General features: G+C 30.6%; 1 protein-coding gene across 6 annotated transcripts in view; it reads left to right on the top strand.

The window, feature by feature from the left end:
• The window catches only part of LOC104898961 (uncharacterized), a 28274-nt gene continuing 20735 nt past the window's right edge, over positions 1 to 7539 (top strand). For all 6 annotated transcript variants that reach the window (XM_057396372.1, XM_057396371.1, XM_057396369.1 and 3 more), the window contains exons 1-2: positions 1 to 137; positions 6844 to 6883. The gene's annotated coding sequence lies outside the window, so the exon portion shown is untranslated. The remainder of the gene's footprint in view (positions 138 to 6843; positions 6884 to 7539) is intronic.

The raw sequence follows: 7539 nt of genomic DNA, 5'->3' as shown, positions 1-7539 counted from the left end.
AATCAATAGTTCCATACTATTATATTGGAATGAATTCTTACCATTTTTGGAAAATTTTCTTAGATGAGGATGAAGAACAAGATCTTAATTGGCCTGGAAATTATGTTTCCTTAGCTGCGACTTCGGATCATAGGAAGGTAAGAATATTTTCTAAACTAGTTTTCCACCCGTGCAAAAATGCACGGGAAGTTTATGTTTTTGATTTAATTTTGTATATCAAATAAGAATATATGTATATATTATGTTATACATGGTAAAATACTGCAAGTCTGCATGTAGCATTTATTGAAGAGGAAACACGAAAAAACCTTGTATCTCAACGAAGTGAATGAACATCACAAATGAATTATTAAATGACAATAATAATAATAAGAGTATTTTAAAAACATTTTGAACCACTTCTTTGTACTATACATTTGTGGTAATATTTGAGTTTTCACGTTCTTTATCAGCTATTAATGTTTTTCAAACCCTTTTTGCTAATAACTCTTGATATGACAATATATATTTAAAATTATATAATACGTCCCTTGAAATCATGGTGTATCTATATTTATATAAATATGTAATGAAATAGTATAAACATAAAAGTAGAGCAGGCAACCAACATTTAATAAACAGGTTGAAATACTCAACCTTGACCCGACCTATTTGATAAACGAATTACCCGTTTAACCCATTTAATCATAATTATTATTATACAAAAAATTAATTATTTTCTTAAAAGTATATATGAGAGAGTTCATTGTTGAAAGTATACATGTTTAATATTTCTTATAATAATTGTGACCAATTTTAGCAATATTTATTTTTTAAACCAAATTTCGAAAATTTTCTACATATATGAAAGTTAATAAAGTCAAAGCATGTCAATTTCGAGCCGAAAATGTCAGCCTTAACCTACTTGTTTAATCAATGGGTTAGAAAATCGGTCAAAGTTCAACCCTAACCTGCTTATTTTGGGTTAGGTTCGGATCGTATTTCGTATTGAGTTAGCTTTTGCAAACCCTACATAAAGTAGTGACATTATAATTTACTCTGTATAGTAAATGTAAATTAACAAAAAAAATAAAGAGAAAATACATTTTTCAATTTAATTTATTAAAAAAATAACCTGAACTCATCTTATCAAATAGACAATAAATTTATTTATATTGTAATATATAAATGAAATATATATTGTAATGTATAAATTTTTCTTCTAATATATACCTAAAAAATGAATATAGAAATATCAGTTATTAATATTCTTCAAACCCTTTTTGTAATAACACTTGATATGACGATATATATTTAAAGTTATATAATACGTCCCTTGAAATCATGGTGTATATATTTATATAAATATGTAATGAAATAGTATAAAAATAAAAGTAGAGCAGGCAACCAAGTTGGGCTGGCAATCAGTTCATGTTTGGTTGGATTTGCATTTGGGTTTACTAAACATTTAATAAAGAGGTTGAAATACTCAACCCTGACCCGACCTATTTGATAAACGAATTACCGTTTAACCCATTTAATCATAATTATTATTATACAAAAAGTTTCATGTATATTGTAATATATAAATGAAATATATATTGTAATGTATAAAATTTTCTTCTAATATATACCTAGAAATGAATATAGAAATATCCTACACGATATTATGATCTTGTAATGAGAATTGTATAATAATTAAAATGGGTTTAACCTTAAACAAAAGAATTAAATGGGCTTGTTATCTAAAAGATATGATATTGTATTGAGAATAGTCTAAAATTGGCTTACAACCCGTGCGATGCACTAACACTGAAATATAAATTATCTATAATAATCAGTATCATTGTTACTATTATCCATACAAATGATTAAATGGTACTAAGTTAAAAGCACATACATTGCTTAGGTTAATTTAATTAACTTAAAGTGACATTTAGTGGTCAAACTTGTTCAAACTTGCTTTAGCTCACATAAATTTTCTTACAATGAATCTAATTGTTTATATCAATATTGTTACATATTAAAAAAAATATCTATTCCCCTAGATAGCATGGTTTTCATTTGCGGGTCAGCAAAATATGTGCTGATAATTAATATCATAACATATATCTAAGAAAAAATATGAAAACCCAAAATGTTTCAATTTAGAAATTGAAATTTTGTGATATTTACATCAGAATCATGAAGTGATCATACACAACTAAATATTGAAATAATTTAAGAAAGATATAAATGAGAAATAAAAGATTAGATGGCTTTTAAAATTTGTTACTATTGACTTGTGAAATAATTTACATCTTGACTATTTGAAAAATAATTTATATTAAGATTATCTGGACCCGTGCATAATGCACATGAATTTTTTTTAGTTCTCAAATAGTTTTTTTAATTCCAAAATTATTGGAATGACTACATTTAAAATTGAAAGATTATAAATTGTAAATTTATATTTCATGCTATAATCTTTTCATTAGGACTGTCAAAATTAAAGTTATCCAATATGATAACCTGACTTGAATCTAACCTGAAAATTTCGAATTGGGTTAAAATTTTCGACCTGAAAAAAAAGATGGGTCAGCCCAACCTGACCGAAAAAATAATGGGTTAGGTTCAGGTTGAATTTTTGAACCTCAAAACAACCCGAATAATCTGACTTTGAAGTGGGGTCAAATTCAAGGCAGGCCAAATTATGTTTATCTAACTTGTATTAGAACCAAACTCGTTTCTTGAATATTCTAAATTTGATTAAGTTGGCATATGAATTCAAGGCTCACTCAATATGTTGAATTATTGCAATATATAAATTAAAGTCAGGTCATTTTGGGTTGGTTTCGGGTCAACCTGAAACCGAAAAGGTCGTCAATTCTAATTTTCGACCTGAAATCAGAATCAAGTCAAGTTTGGATTAGGGGTAATGACCCGAAATAGAAATCAGGTGAACTTGAAATTAATCCAACTCGAACTTATTACTACCCCTACATTATTAATGTAGACAAATGACACGTAAAGATAATTATTGTATACTACATAAATCTAATAATAATGTACTCTACTGGAGTAATAATTAAGCAATATAAAAATTTGTGAAAATTATCAATCCCGCAACTCCGAATAAATTGTCTACATTATAATAAAACCTACGACTACGGGTAAATTACATAAATGGTAATGTAAAATGGTAACTTATATCAAATATAACATTTTTTTTGAAAGAGTATATCAATATTAACATTTTTATTATTAGTTAGCAACCTTGCCGGAATTATAACGAACTAATATGATTATAAGCAATTCCATTTGCTGAGTTAAACTTACCAAATTTATAAGATTGTAATTGATCCATTTTACACGTGGCACTAAAAAAATGAAAATAAGTATAGCGATGACATGTGGCGAAATGAGTAATAGCCTGACACATAATCAATTTTAACTCTGCTTTATATATATATATAGATTGTCAATGTTGTTGATTGTGAATAATAATTAGTTGTTGTATGTGAATGTCTTGCTAATATAGCTGTGAAGGGTGTTGTTTTTTAACCTGAATTTCGTTAAACTTAACTTTTCTGAACTTATTTCCCGGATCAACTTGACTTAAACGGAACTTATTTGAAATTTTTAGAATGTGTTGGACCTTATTCGAATTTGGAACTCAGGCTATACTCTCCTTGCCTTAATAAATTAACTTATTACTTATTAGCCTTGAACCTAACTTATTTGTTCTTATGGGTCCTGAAATTAACCTATATGAACTAATTTGACCTTAGCTTATTAGAAGTTGAACATATATTTGGCGGGAAGCTGCTTTAAGGTGAGAAGAACAAGTCCCGAAAGTATACTTTGAAGCTAGAAAGTGTGATGAATGTGAGTATGGATTTCTCTAAGGTGGACTCTAGAAGGTCCTGAATGATGCAACAACCTTACCCTAGTATAATATGTTCAGGCTATCGATCATGGAGCTTGTTTTATTGTATAGTAGAAAGTAAGAGATATGAAATAAGGCGGAGAAAGTTTTCTTTACTCTGTAGTAGTGTTGAGAATTATAATCCTCCAAAACATCACAAAACATGATACATATATAGTTTTCGTTGCTAAAGAATGTGGAAAGAGTATTTGAAATGATGGTTTGAATTATGTGATTCTTAAAAGATTAACCAAAAGCATAGGGTGTCATTCTCACTTGACTTTGACTGATTTGAACATGCCCAAAGTGATATGCCCTTACCCCAACATATTCTGAAGTTGAAGAAAACAAAGCCTTATTTTGACAATATGATGAGGAATGCCTTTAAGCAATCTTTTACACATGGAAATGGTTATCTAGTGAGGATTGAGGAGAGGCATTGTTCACTAAGCATAAGTGATTAGTTTTGAGAATGGGGTATTCTGTATGAAGGCTGATTGTTCGAAGCCTTTTGGTACATAGAACTGGTAACCTTTAGGTATGCTGTAACTTATGCAGTATATAATACCTCATGCGGAGTCATGTGATCCATATGAGAAATGGTTGTTTCCTACAAGTCCTAGTTCTGTTAGGATTCTTATGAGGTGTCCTAGTTCTGTTAGGAGACCTTGCATTTTAGTTGCTTTATAAGTCTTTATTTTAGGTGTTGAAGTGATGAAGGAATCCTATTATATTTAGGAGTCTAATTCCTTGTCATTAAGTCTAATTAGGAGTCTAATTATTATGTTTATCCTAAAGTAGGCGTGTGGTTATAAATAGACTAGTTAGGTTTTTATCTTTATCCTTTAAGATAAAGATAGATAAGTTGTTAGTTGTTAGTTATCTTTATCCTTTAAGCTTTACTAGATAAGTTAGGAATCTTGTACTATTTTCGGCCATCATTAATAACAGAGTTGTTTGTTTTGCTTTTGATTAAAGATTGTCAAGTGCACGTTTGCATTGATTTTGGTCGTCGTACGAAGAACACATAAATCGTGGTTTATGTGAATCTCCTAATTGAGGTTAGGTAGAGATCCTCTAGTTCTTGAGGGAACATATAGAGTCTACCGATGCACCTTCCGTCATCCGCAAATTGAATAACCGCCTCATTAAATGAACTTTATTAGAGGCTGATGGCTTCTCATACATATTCGAGATAGCTTTCATAAGACCTGCCGTGGTCTTTTCCTTTGCTATATTAAAAGCAACATTGCGTGATAACGTTAATCGGATAACTCCGAGGGCTTGTCTATCGAGAAGATTCCAATCTTCATCTTTCATTCCCTCTGGCTTAGTTTCCGAGAGAGGTTCATAAAGCTTTTTCTGGGATAGGTAATCTTCGTCTGCATCTTCCAAAACCAAAATCTGCACCATCGAATTTCTCGAGTTTTATCTTTCCTTCATCTGCAGCCATTGCTCCCACTCAAATCTAACTTCTTTGGATCGTATTTTACGATTCGTCTATGGATACGAACAAAATTTACCAACTCGGCTCTGATACCAGTTGTTAGGAAATATTCTGCAACTTTCCTTTAGAATCAGATTATTGGGAACAAAACTTTAGTAGAAATGGCACAACCAAATATTACAAGAATATTTGTATATCTAACTCTGCTTTAAAACTTTTATTAGAATGGTAAAGAAAAATATAACAAGTGTTTACAACACTTATAAAACAAATATCACACACCTCAAATACACTCAAGAATTTTCGCAGAAATTCTTTTCAAAGCTTTTCTTTCTGTCTAAGCTTATTTGTTTTGTTCTTAAGATGATATAATATATGATCTCAAACTTCATATACTTCCTCCGTTCCGTTTTAAATGAAACATTTGCTTTTTCACGCAACCCAACGCGCTTCTTTAGTCATTAATATCTATAGTTGTGTACACGTAAAAAATATAAAAAAGTTATAATTTGATAGTATGCATCGAGACGAATCTAACAAGATCCCACTTGATTATGTTTTTCTTTATATAATAGCGATAAATTGGAGTCAAAATTGATCAATGAATAGTGTCATTTCATCCAATGTTTCATTTAAAACAGAACGGAGGAAGTATATAGTTTTCATACTTGCTAAAAGTGGTTATCTAAATTTAGCAAATTGATATCTTCCTTTGAATATTTTAAGCTTTCTAAATTTTCAAAGGATTTCATTGATTTACTATTTTAGTTTTCTTAAAATAACTGGAGGTTATTAATAATCTAACATGTTTAAGACCATACAAAGATCTAACTAATTTGCAAACTTTAGTTTCTTGACCTTTGACCACAAACCCTTCAGGTTGATTCATGTACACTTCCTCCTCCAATTCACCATTAAGAAAAGCAGTTTTTACATCCATTTGGTGAATTACTAGACCATGAATCGCAGCTAGTGCTATCAAAAGTCTAATAGTAGCTATTCTAGCTACCGGAGCATAAGTGTCAAAGTAATCGATACCATATATTCTAAAATTCATCCATTCTAGCTACCATACATTCTAAAGTGTCAAAGTAATCGATACCATACATCCATTCTAGCTACCGGAGCTAGTGCTATCAAAAGATGTACGACATTCATGTATTCTAAAATTCTTCTTCTTAGGGCTTTAGAGAGAGGTTTAGAGGAAATCTTTAGAGTGAGATATCTTCATCTTTCATCTTCTCCACTACTCCATAGTGCATAGTTGGTGGGTTTTGTTCAGGAGCTTGGGTTCCCACGTAAAATCCAGTACTTCTTTATAGCTCTCTTTATTTTTGGTTTCGTTGATTGTTTTCTTTTCTTTGCTCCAGAATTGTTGATAATCACTTGCTTAATTGTGCAATAAAAGTGTGATTGAATCTTAAACAAAACATAAGCTCTACAGTTAAGTAGTCAACTACTTTGGTGTTTATTTTTACTGAAAAGCTACATATACATTATCTCTTTTCAGGAAAATCTGGGAGTTGTATCGCGGCTTGAGTCACTGAAAGGTATTCTCCGACTTACCTTTATTCTTAAAAGCATGTTTGGTTGCTCAAATTCGAGGACCTCAAATGGAATCAAGTAATGGGTTCTGTTATTGATCGTTTGGTTTGACATCTGAGGCAATCCTTCTGGTTTCTTAGGGGTAATCAAATTCCTCCATTTGAAACCTTCCCCAACCTTGTTGTAACAAATCCATTTCCTTCCTCTAACAACACCAACAGCACAACACCATGATTTAGAGACCCATCTCTCTCTCTCTCTCCAATCTCCCACTACACACTTCATTTGCCAATACGCAAGCAGTATACAAATTTATATATATATTTTTTGCATATTGTGTTTTCCCAGTTCTGCAGAATGCTATATGTAAAACTAATGATGTATGTTCTAATGTAACCAGAGAAGGTTTTCATGTTAAAATTAAACCAGGTTCAAAATTGAAGTTCCGAAAGAAAAATTGCAAAGTTCAAGTTAAACTTTCCATTTTATTTTGTTTTGTTCTAATTTGAATTTGGTGTTGTAATGAATTGAATCTGCTGAATTCACACAAGCTAACCACAGCGAAACAGTAAAGCAAAGTAGTGAAATTAATGATTCAGCAAGAAGAGAGAATAATGTATGATTGAAGAAACTGAAGGTTTACAAGATAAGCATGGCATTG

This window comes from Beta vulgaris, chromosome 7 (assembly GCF_026745355.1).
Source record: "Beta vulgaris subsp. vulgaris cultivar EL10 chromosome 7, EL10.2, whole genome shotgun sequence".
Taxonomy (NCBI): domain Eukaryota; kingdom Viridiplantae; phylum Streptophyta; class Magnoliopsida; order Caryophyllales; family Amaranthaceae; genus Beta; species Beta vulgaris.
Note: the sequence above shows the minus strand (reverse complement) of the source record. Positions and strands in the feature narration are given on the sequence as shown.